General features: G+C 49.0%; 1 long non-coding RNA gene across 1 annotated transcript; it reads right to left on the bottom strand.

Annotated features, from left to right (window-relative positions):
• Positions 1 to 5881: 5881 nt before the first annotated feature.
• LOC145799106 (uncharacterized) lies at positions 5882 to 6829 on the bottom strand. The gene is made up of 3 exons (XR_014341113.1): positions 6402 to 6829; positions 6112 to 6273; positions 5882 to 6018 (listed from the first exon to the last, which is right to left on the bottom strand). It is a non-coding gene; the product is annotated as an uncharacterized LOC145799106 (long non-coding RNA).
• Positions 6830 to 7944: the final 1115 nt, after the last annotated feature.

Raw genomic sequence — 7944 nt, forward strand, 5'->3', positions numbered from 1 at the left:
ATTCCCAGATGAAGCCATTCTGCACGTCGAAGATGAAACTTGGACGATGTACTTTGACGGAGCGTCAAACCAGTATGGGTATGGGATAGGGGTGTTGCTGATAGCGCCTGACGATTCCCGTATCCCTTTAGCATTCAAGCTCCGGTTCAAAGTCTCGAACAATGAGGCAGAGTATGAGGCATGTATTGCTGGCCTGGAAGCAACCCTAGAACTAGGGGCAAGACGGTTGGACGTCATTGGGGACTCGAACCTTGTTGTGTCTCAAGCAAAAGGAGATTGGAAAGTCAAGGAGGAAAGGATGATAATTTACCACCAAACCTTGGATTTGCTAATTCCTCGGTTTGAGAAGCTAAATTTCACCCACCTCGTAAGAGAGAACAACAGGTTTGCAGATTCACTGGCAACTCTATCTTCTATGATAGACATCCCGTCCGGAGTCCGGATGCGTCCAGTCATTATTGATCAAAAGTTTACGCCAGCATACGAGTCGATTTCTGCCATAGATGAGGCTCAAGACGGCAACCCCTGGTATTACGACATCTGGAACTTCTTGGAAAAAGAGACATATCCGCCAGGGGCAAATGCCAAGGATAAGAGGGCCATCAGAAGAATGGCTGCTCAGTTCATTATCTGCGGGGGTAAGCTGTACAAAAGGGGTCATCTGGGAATGCATAAGCTCTGTGTAGAAGCTGAAGAGTCGAAACGCCTGATGGAAGCCATCCATGGGGGGGAGTGCGGTGCACACATGAATGGAGTAATGCTGGCCAGAAAAATCCTCAGACAGGGCTACTACTGGTCAACCATGGAGGAGGATTGTATAAGTTTTGTTCGGCGATGCCACAAGTGTCAAATTCATGCAAACCGCATGAACATCCCGCCGTCAAAGCTGTACAACATGACTTCACCATGGCCTTTTTCGGTCTGGGGAATTGATGTGATCGGAGCTGTTACCCCGAAGGGGTCAAACGGGCATGAGTTTATCCTAGTAGCGATAGATTATTTCACAAAGTGGGTCGAGGCCCAATCATACGCGGTGTTGAAGGCGTCGCATGTCGCAAAGTTCATCAGAAACAACATCATCTGTCGCTACGGGGTGCCAAACGAGATAATTTCAGATAATGGTTCCCACTTCAAGAAAGAAGTGATAGACTTGTTGGAGAAATACAATGTGGCTTTCCATAAGTCATCTACATACCGGCCGCAGACCAACGGAGCGGTTGAGGCCGCCAACAAGAATATCAAGCATATACTACAGAAGATGGTGGGAACCTACCGGGATTGGCCAAACAAGCTGCCATTTGCTCTGTGGGGCTACAGGACTTCAATCAGAAATTCTACTGGAGCAACTCCATATTCATTGGTCTATGGAATGGAGGCTGTTCTACCCATCGAGATTGAGGTTCCGTCGTTACGAGTATTGGCTGAATGCCAAATAGCCGAAGCAGATTGGCAGCAAAGCAGATTCGAAGAACTCATGCTCTTTGATGAAAGAAGACTAAAAGCACTGTACCACATCCAAGGCTATCAACGCAGAATTGCCCGGGCTTTCAACAAGAAGGTTAAGTCCAGGAATCTGAAAGAAGGAGATTTGGTGCTCAAAGACAACCGAGCTCCCATCCACGACCCAAGGGGCAAGTTCAAACCCAATTGGACTGGTCCTTACATCATCAAAGCTATCTGGTCAGGTGGAGCTGTGGTTCTGATGGATCTAGATGGCTTGGAGTTCTCACAACCGATCAATATGGACAAGTTGAAGAAATATTACTCTTGAGAGGCTCGCTAGGCCAAAAACCCGAAAGGGCGACCTAGGCAAAAGTCAGGGCACAAAAAATTAGAAAATATAAAAACTGAGCTCGCAAGGTTGAAAACCCGCAAAGGGCGGCCTTGGCAAAAGTTAGAGCGCAAAAGGAGAGTGAAAATACTCGAGTGAACCTTGGCCTGAACTACGTAAGGCTTGATTCCCATCTTTGGGATACGTAGGCAACTTCACCTTGAAGTTCAGCCATAAACTTTTCCCCGATCAACTCTGTCCATTTTGATCGTCTCAGGCATCTTTATCCATCAGCATTTATCGTGATCTCCGGTACAGTGCTGTTCAGACTAGGGGCAACTTTCCGTTGCTATGAAGTGCCGCATTGTTCTTCAGACTAGGGGCAACATTCCAGTTGCAGGGATCTGGGGTTGTGCATCTCAGTGACAGATCTTCGGCGTGTCCAGTTCTGATCCACATCGAAAATAGTTTTGAAATGTTTTAATAAAAGTCGACTTTGTTCAAATTAATCTTTTTACGACTAAGACCATTTTTTGGGACCAAAAGCGGAAAATTTTCAGTACCACAACTTTTAATTTCATTGATTTCAAAACTGAGTTCTCCTGCTCTTGCATTACAATCGAAGTTGCTTTTTTTAGTACATTCATAAAGAAAACTTGAAAATACTAATAAAACAATAAATTTGAGGCATAGTTGAATCAAGTATCTCTGCGTCCCCTCCCAGAGCTAGACGAAGCATCTGATGCCAAGCTAGGCCCAACCTGTGCCTCCTCATTGAGCCAATCCAAGCACTCATCGGACAAAGTGCAACTGAAAGTAGAAGCAGGGGCCAGGAGCTCTCTAGTCCTCCATGCTGTGGCATATCGGGCAAGGTGTGCACCCCGGATCGGGAAAGCGGCTAGGTACTCAATCCCCTCCGGTGGGCAGGTTTGATCATGACCAAACTGACGCAGAAACCGGAACGGAAAATAGAATACGCAGTGGGTTAGACCAATCAATTGGATCCCAATCAGCCGAGACATACTATAGCTCATTGCCGGGAGGTTGAGCCAAGGACAACGCCAAGCAATGCCGTCTGCGGACAAATTGCACATCCAATCGAACCACCACCTTTTGTCAAGAGCATTGACTAGGCGCTGCCGAAAGAAGTAGCCTCGAACTGAATAGGCCGGGCAAGAGTCCACAACCTGCAACTTGTCCATTTACCATACCTAGGGGAGGGATGGAAAATGAGAGAATAAAGAACAGAGAGATGTACGATGAGAGAAAAGTAAGACAAGGGTTTTGTGAGAAAAACCGAGCCTGAGGGTCGAGTGATGTGAGCAAATATATATGTGAGGTCGGGTGGGAAACATTACCTGCAGCAGCAGTGGACTCCCGGCGAACCTAGTCGCCTCCCGGCGATAGACAGAATCTAAGCCCATCAGTGTCTCGGCCAAGGTCATGGCAATACAGCTCTTCCCTTCTCTCAAGCCTTGGGCGACTTCAATCAGGCGAATGCTAGCCCCGCCGAAGCCCGAGGAAAGCAGAAAGTGAGACAACAAACATAAGCAGAGGGCGTGTTGCCGGAAACCCTGCCAATAATGGTTGCTGCGGTCACCGGCGTCAGAAAAACGATGGATCAAGCCGAGGATGTCCAGTTCCCCACTGCAGATCAGAGATCGAGCGTCATGCGCCGTGAGCCCACACATCCGCCCTAAAGCCTGAGCATGGCCAAAATGGAGCTGGGGCAAGATCACTTCAGAGCATTCAGACTCCATCAAAACCTAAAAATCTTCGAAAGTGGGACACATCTCTTGGCCGCCAAAGCTAAAAACGTGCGTCACTGGATTCCAGAACCTTGCCGCGGCATAGAGAAAAGGGAGCTGTAGCGGAGTACGGCTCAGCGTGAATAGTGCATTCAAGCCGAAACCCCGGAAGTTCAGCTTTTCCGAGCCATCTAGAGAAGAGATCCAAGATGTGAGATTTTCCGCGAGAAACGCCTCCATCTTTGTGTAAAACTAAGATGAAATGAATGTTCCCGAAGTTGAGGCTTTTATAGAGGGAAAAACACTATTCACGGGGACACGTGTCAAAAACCAGGTGGCTGCAGGAATAAGTGGCCGGCCGGCCACCTTTTCTGGCTGGCCAGCCATTCTCTTTTTCAATAATGGCCGGCCAGCTGTCTCTCTCCACAAATTTGGCCGGCCGGCTCCCAAAGATGGCCGGCAATGCTGCAGTGTATCCCCTTGGCCCTGTTTTACCCTTCGAGGGAAAATTCCAAGCATTTCCGTGCAACGGGAGAGTCAAAGACCTTCATTTCCCTCTGTTTCGGATGCGTTCCGGTGCCCAGATCGTCAGAAGTACGCTCTGTTGTTGCTGAGTTTTGTTTATCGAGTTGTTGTTTTGCTTATCGAGTTGTTTGTCGAGCGGACGTGTTTCGTGTTTTTGAGTCATTGCGCTCTGTTTAAGCAATCTTTGTTTAAAGTCTTGTTTATTTGCGTTGTCAACGTTGTTGCATTTTGCTTATCGAGTTGTAAACTTCCTAAGGTTCTGTTATATCTTAGTAGGTTGAGTTGCTTAGTTTGTTGCGTCGGTTCACTACCTGACTTGGTGATTACACAATGCACATTCCCATTCAAATTCTTTTTTTTGTGCGAAATAAAATGATGCGATACGATGCTAAAAGTTTGAAATACAAACACCTTTTCAAAAGCTATTTCATTCCATCATGCTTTACAACGAACAAAGGTACAAGTTTTACAAAAATAAAACTGCCTAACAATGTGCAAAGTGCTACAAACTACTAGCAACAAGAAAAATAAAGCAGGAAATAACAGCATCAATGTCCTCGGGAGCGGGAATGAGAAGCACTCCTCATACTCTTCTGCGGGACAACCTCTGCACCATCATCATCATCTGAGTCAGAGCTGTCATCCTCAGGATCCCCCTCAGCCTCGCCTCTGTTCCCCGAACCAAGACTGGAGCCCTCCTCAGTAGATGTCTCTGACTGACGATCGGTAGCCTCCTCCTCCTCCTCCTCAGCATCCTCCTCCTCCTCATCAGGCTCCACCTCTACAATGTGAGCCCTGCGTCTGCGGACAGGCCCTCCTCGAGCTCCTCGAAAAGGCCTATATGGCCCGGCTCCTCGGGAAGGCCCGGATGGCCCCGCCCCCTGAAAAGGCCCGGGTGACCCAACTCCCTGAAAAGGTCCAGATGGCCCAGCTCCCCAAGGAGGCCCAGGTGGCCTGGCCTGCGGCTAACCGGACCATGAAGGCATCTGAAAACAAAGAGTTCAATTCAAATACATCAGTCCAAATATATACATCAGATGCAGATACAAGCAAAGGCTACGTGAAGCGGGTGCATGTAAATACAGTGTACAAGTGGGGTGTGTGTCAGATGTGCTCTACACAAGTAGTCTATCGATGCAGTAGAAATCAGCATGTCATCAGAAGTATGATAAATGCCAGAAAACTGAAGGGTACCTGAATGCCCACGACAGACAACTGTGCCTCCCTACGCAGGACCATGCCCTCGAGTGTGGCCACCAGTCCAACCACCTCCTCCATGTACCCTCGCGATGGCTGCAAATATGAGCTCATAATCATCAGTGAACAAAAGAATGTCTAAACATCTGAATGATGAATGAAAAAAAAAACAGTGAAGCATACCAGCGGTGAGTCAGGATCAATGGCGTATCGATCACTGGGCATCGGAGGCTCTAGCGGGATCGGGGTCGGAGAGATAGCCCCATACTGCCACGCCATCAACTCAGTCGGCATATCTGGCCATCCAGGATGAGGATAAGTCGACGGAATCGGAGGAACCGGTCTACCCCCACCTCTAGATGTACCAGCCCTACTAGTAGAAGGGGCGTCTGTAGCCCGAGCCCGGGCCTGGCCCGAGGATGACATACCGGCAGGCCTCGTCATCGGGGTGCGAGCTCCCGTCAATGGAGGCATCAAATATATGTGACGGTAAGTGGCGTAGTCCCCCTCCTCAAGATATAGTAAAGCATTGCTACCCAGCATAGCGCCGACTACCTCTGAGTAAGAGAGCCTGTTAGCAGTCCGCATACTGACTGGGGGTACTGCGGGAGGATCCTGAGAAAGATACCCCCATACCTGACGCAGAAAACGTTCCCCCAGGAACCATGCCCTGCCAACCGGCCCTTCGAGCAGGACCCTATACTGGGAGATGTCCGACCCTCCGGTATACTGAAGTCGGAGACCATCACCCAGAGGCGCCCAAGGCTGCCATGAGATCTGCGGATGATAAATGCATAAACCAATCAGAAATCGGGAATATACAGAGCAAATCAAAGATGAAAATGAAAGGAACTGAAACTTCTGAAGTACCTCCGAATGCCGCACAGTGTCAAAGTACTGTCGCAGGTAAATGAGGGTCTCTCGGGGTCTCGCCCGGTGCGGGCCCTCGAACACTAGTGAGTATGGGGTCATGGGAAGCCCTGCCACCTCCAACTCTGGGGCCAATGCTGGGAAGTATACATAGACCCATAGCTGAGAAAAGCAGTGCAGAATGTAAGTACGAAATACTGAGAGCAAAATACAGACTGTAAAAGTGCGCTGTGTGTGCAATGTACAAGTAATGAAGAGCAGAAATGTAAATCAAGGGGACAGAAAAGTACCTCCCAGGCTCTCCAGTAGCCGCCAAGTAAATCTCCCCGCCCGCGGGAGGTCGCGCTCATATAAAAGTAAAGGGTAGCCAGGCCGGCGCCACCCCAGTCATATCGATGGACCTGTGATAGGTCAACCAGAGCGCTCAGCAGGTATAGCCCGACTGTGTTCCCTCTATCGGCGAACAGGGTAGTCCTGAAGAGGAACATAAGGAAACCACGGGCGTACTGCTCCGTCTCCTCAGGAGTCTCGGGCACCATCTCCGCCCGCCGGAAATGGGAAGAGAACCAAGTGTATCGGACTCTCCCAGAAACCCTGTCAACAGGCGGGCGAGCCCCCAATAGATACATCCAAGCGGCCTCCCACTCGCCCATATCCTCATCATAGGGGATGGGCCAACCTCCTATGTCTAAGCCAGTCAACACAGCGAAATCTAGAGGCGTCATGGTCATGTCCCCGGTAGCAGAGAAATGAAAGGAGTTGGTGGTGTCCCACCATCTCTCTACCAAGGCTGCCATCAGAGTCCTCCTGGCAGAGCAACGGGACAACCCAACGCAGAAAGCCCCGAATCCTGCCAAACCTACCAAATCTTGGACAGCCTCCGGGAGCTCAGCGTACCAGTCCCGTGCGGCGGTGGAACCATACCCCCGTACGCTGCGGGAACCAACCTGCATTCAGAATGAATACATGTGTCAATAATGAAATGGGCTGTGTGCCGATGAAATGAAATGGGTTGTGTGCCGATGAAGTGAAATGGGTTGTGTGCCGATGAAATGAAATGGGCTGTGTGCCGATGAAGTGAAATGGGCTGTGTGCCAATGAAATGAACTGGGCTGCGTGCCAATGGAATGGGATGGGCTATGTGCCGATGAAGTGAAATAAGCTGCATACAAATAAAATGAAGTAGCCGTGTATTCAGAAGTGAAGTGTACGAACTGTGAGTTCGGTATAATCAACTTTCTATCAGTGTGGGCTGCGTGTTCACTATTAATCTGGGTTGCGTGTTCAGAAAATTTTAAGTTTGGGCTGCGTGTTCAACTTTCAATCACTGTGGGCTGCGTGTTCACTATCTAATCTGGGCTGCGTGTTCAGAAAATTTTAAGTTTGGGCTGCGTGTTCAACTTTCAATCAGTGTGGGCTGCGTGTTCACTATCTAATCTGGGCTGCGTGTTCAGAAAATTTGAAGTTTGGGCTGCGTGTTCAACTTTCTATCAGTGTGGGCTGCGTGTTCACTATTTAATCTGGGCTGCGTGTTCAGAAAATTTGAAGTTTGGGCTGCGTGTTCGAATTTCAACTAGCGTGGGCTGCGTGTTCACTATTTAATCTGGGCTGCGTGTTCAGAAAATTTGAAGTTTGGGCTGCGTGTTCGAATTTCAACTAGCGTGGGCTACGTGTTCACTATTTAATCTGGGCTGCGTGTTCAGAAAATTTGAAGTTTAGGCTGCGTGTTCGAATTTCAACTAGCGTGGGCTGCGTGTTCACTATTAATCTGGGCTGCGTGTTCAGAAAATTTTAAGTTTGGGCTGCGTGTTCAACTTTCAATCAGTGTGGGCT

This window comes from Camellia sinensis, chromosome 9 (genome assembly GCF_055761805.1).
Source record: "Camellia sinensis isolate YWXY chromosome 9, ASM5576180v1, whole genome shotgun sequence".
In the NCBI taxonomy this organism is placed as follows: Eukaryota; Viridiplantae; Streptophyta; class Magnoliopsida; order Ericales; family Theaceae; genus Camellia; species Camellia sinensis.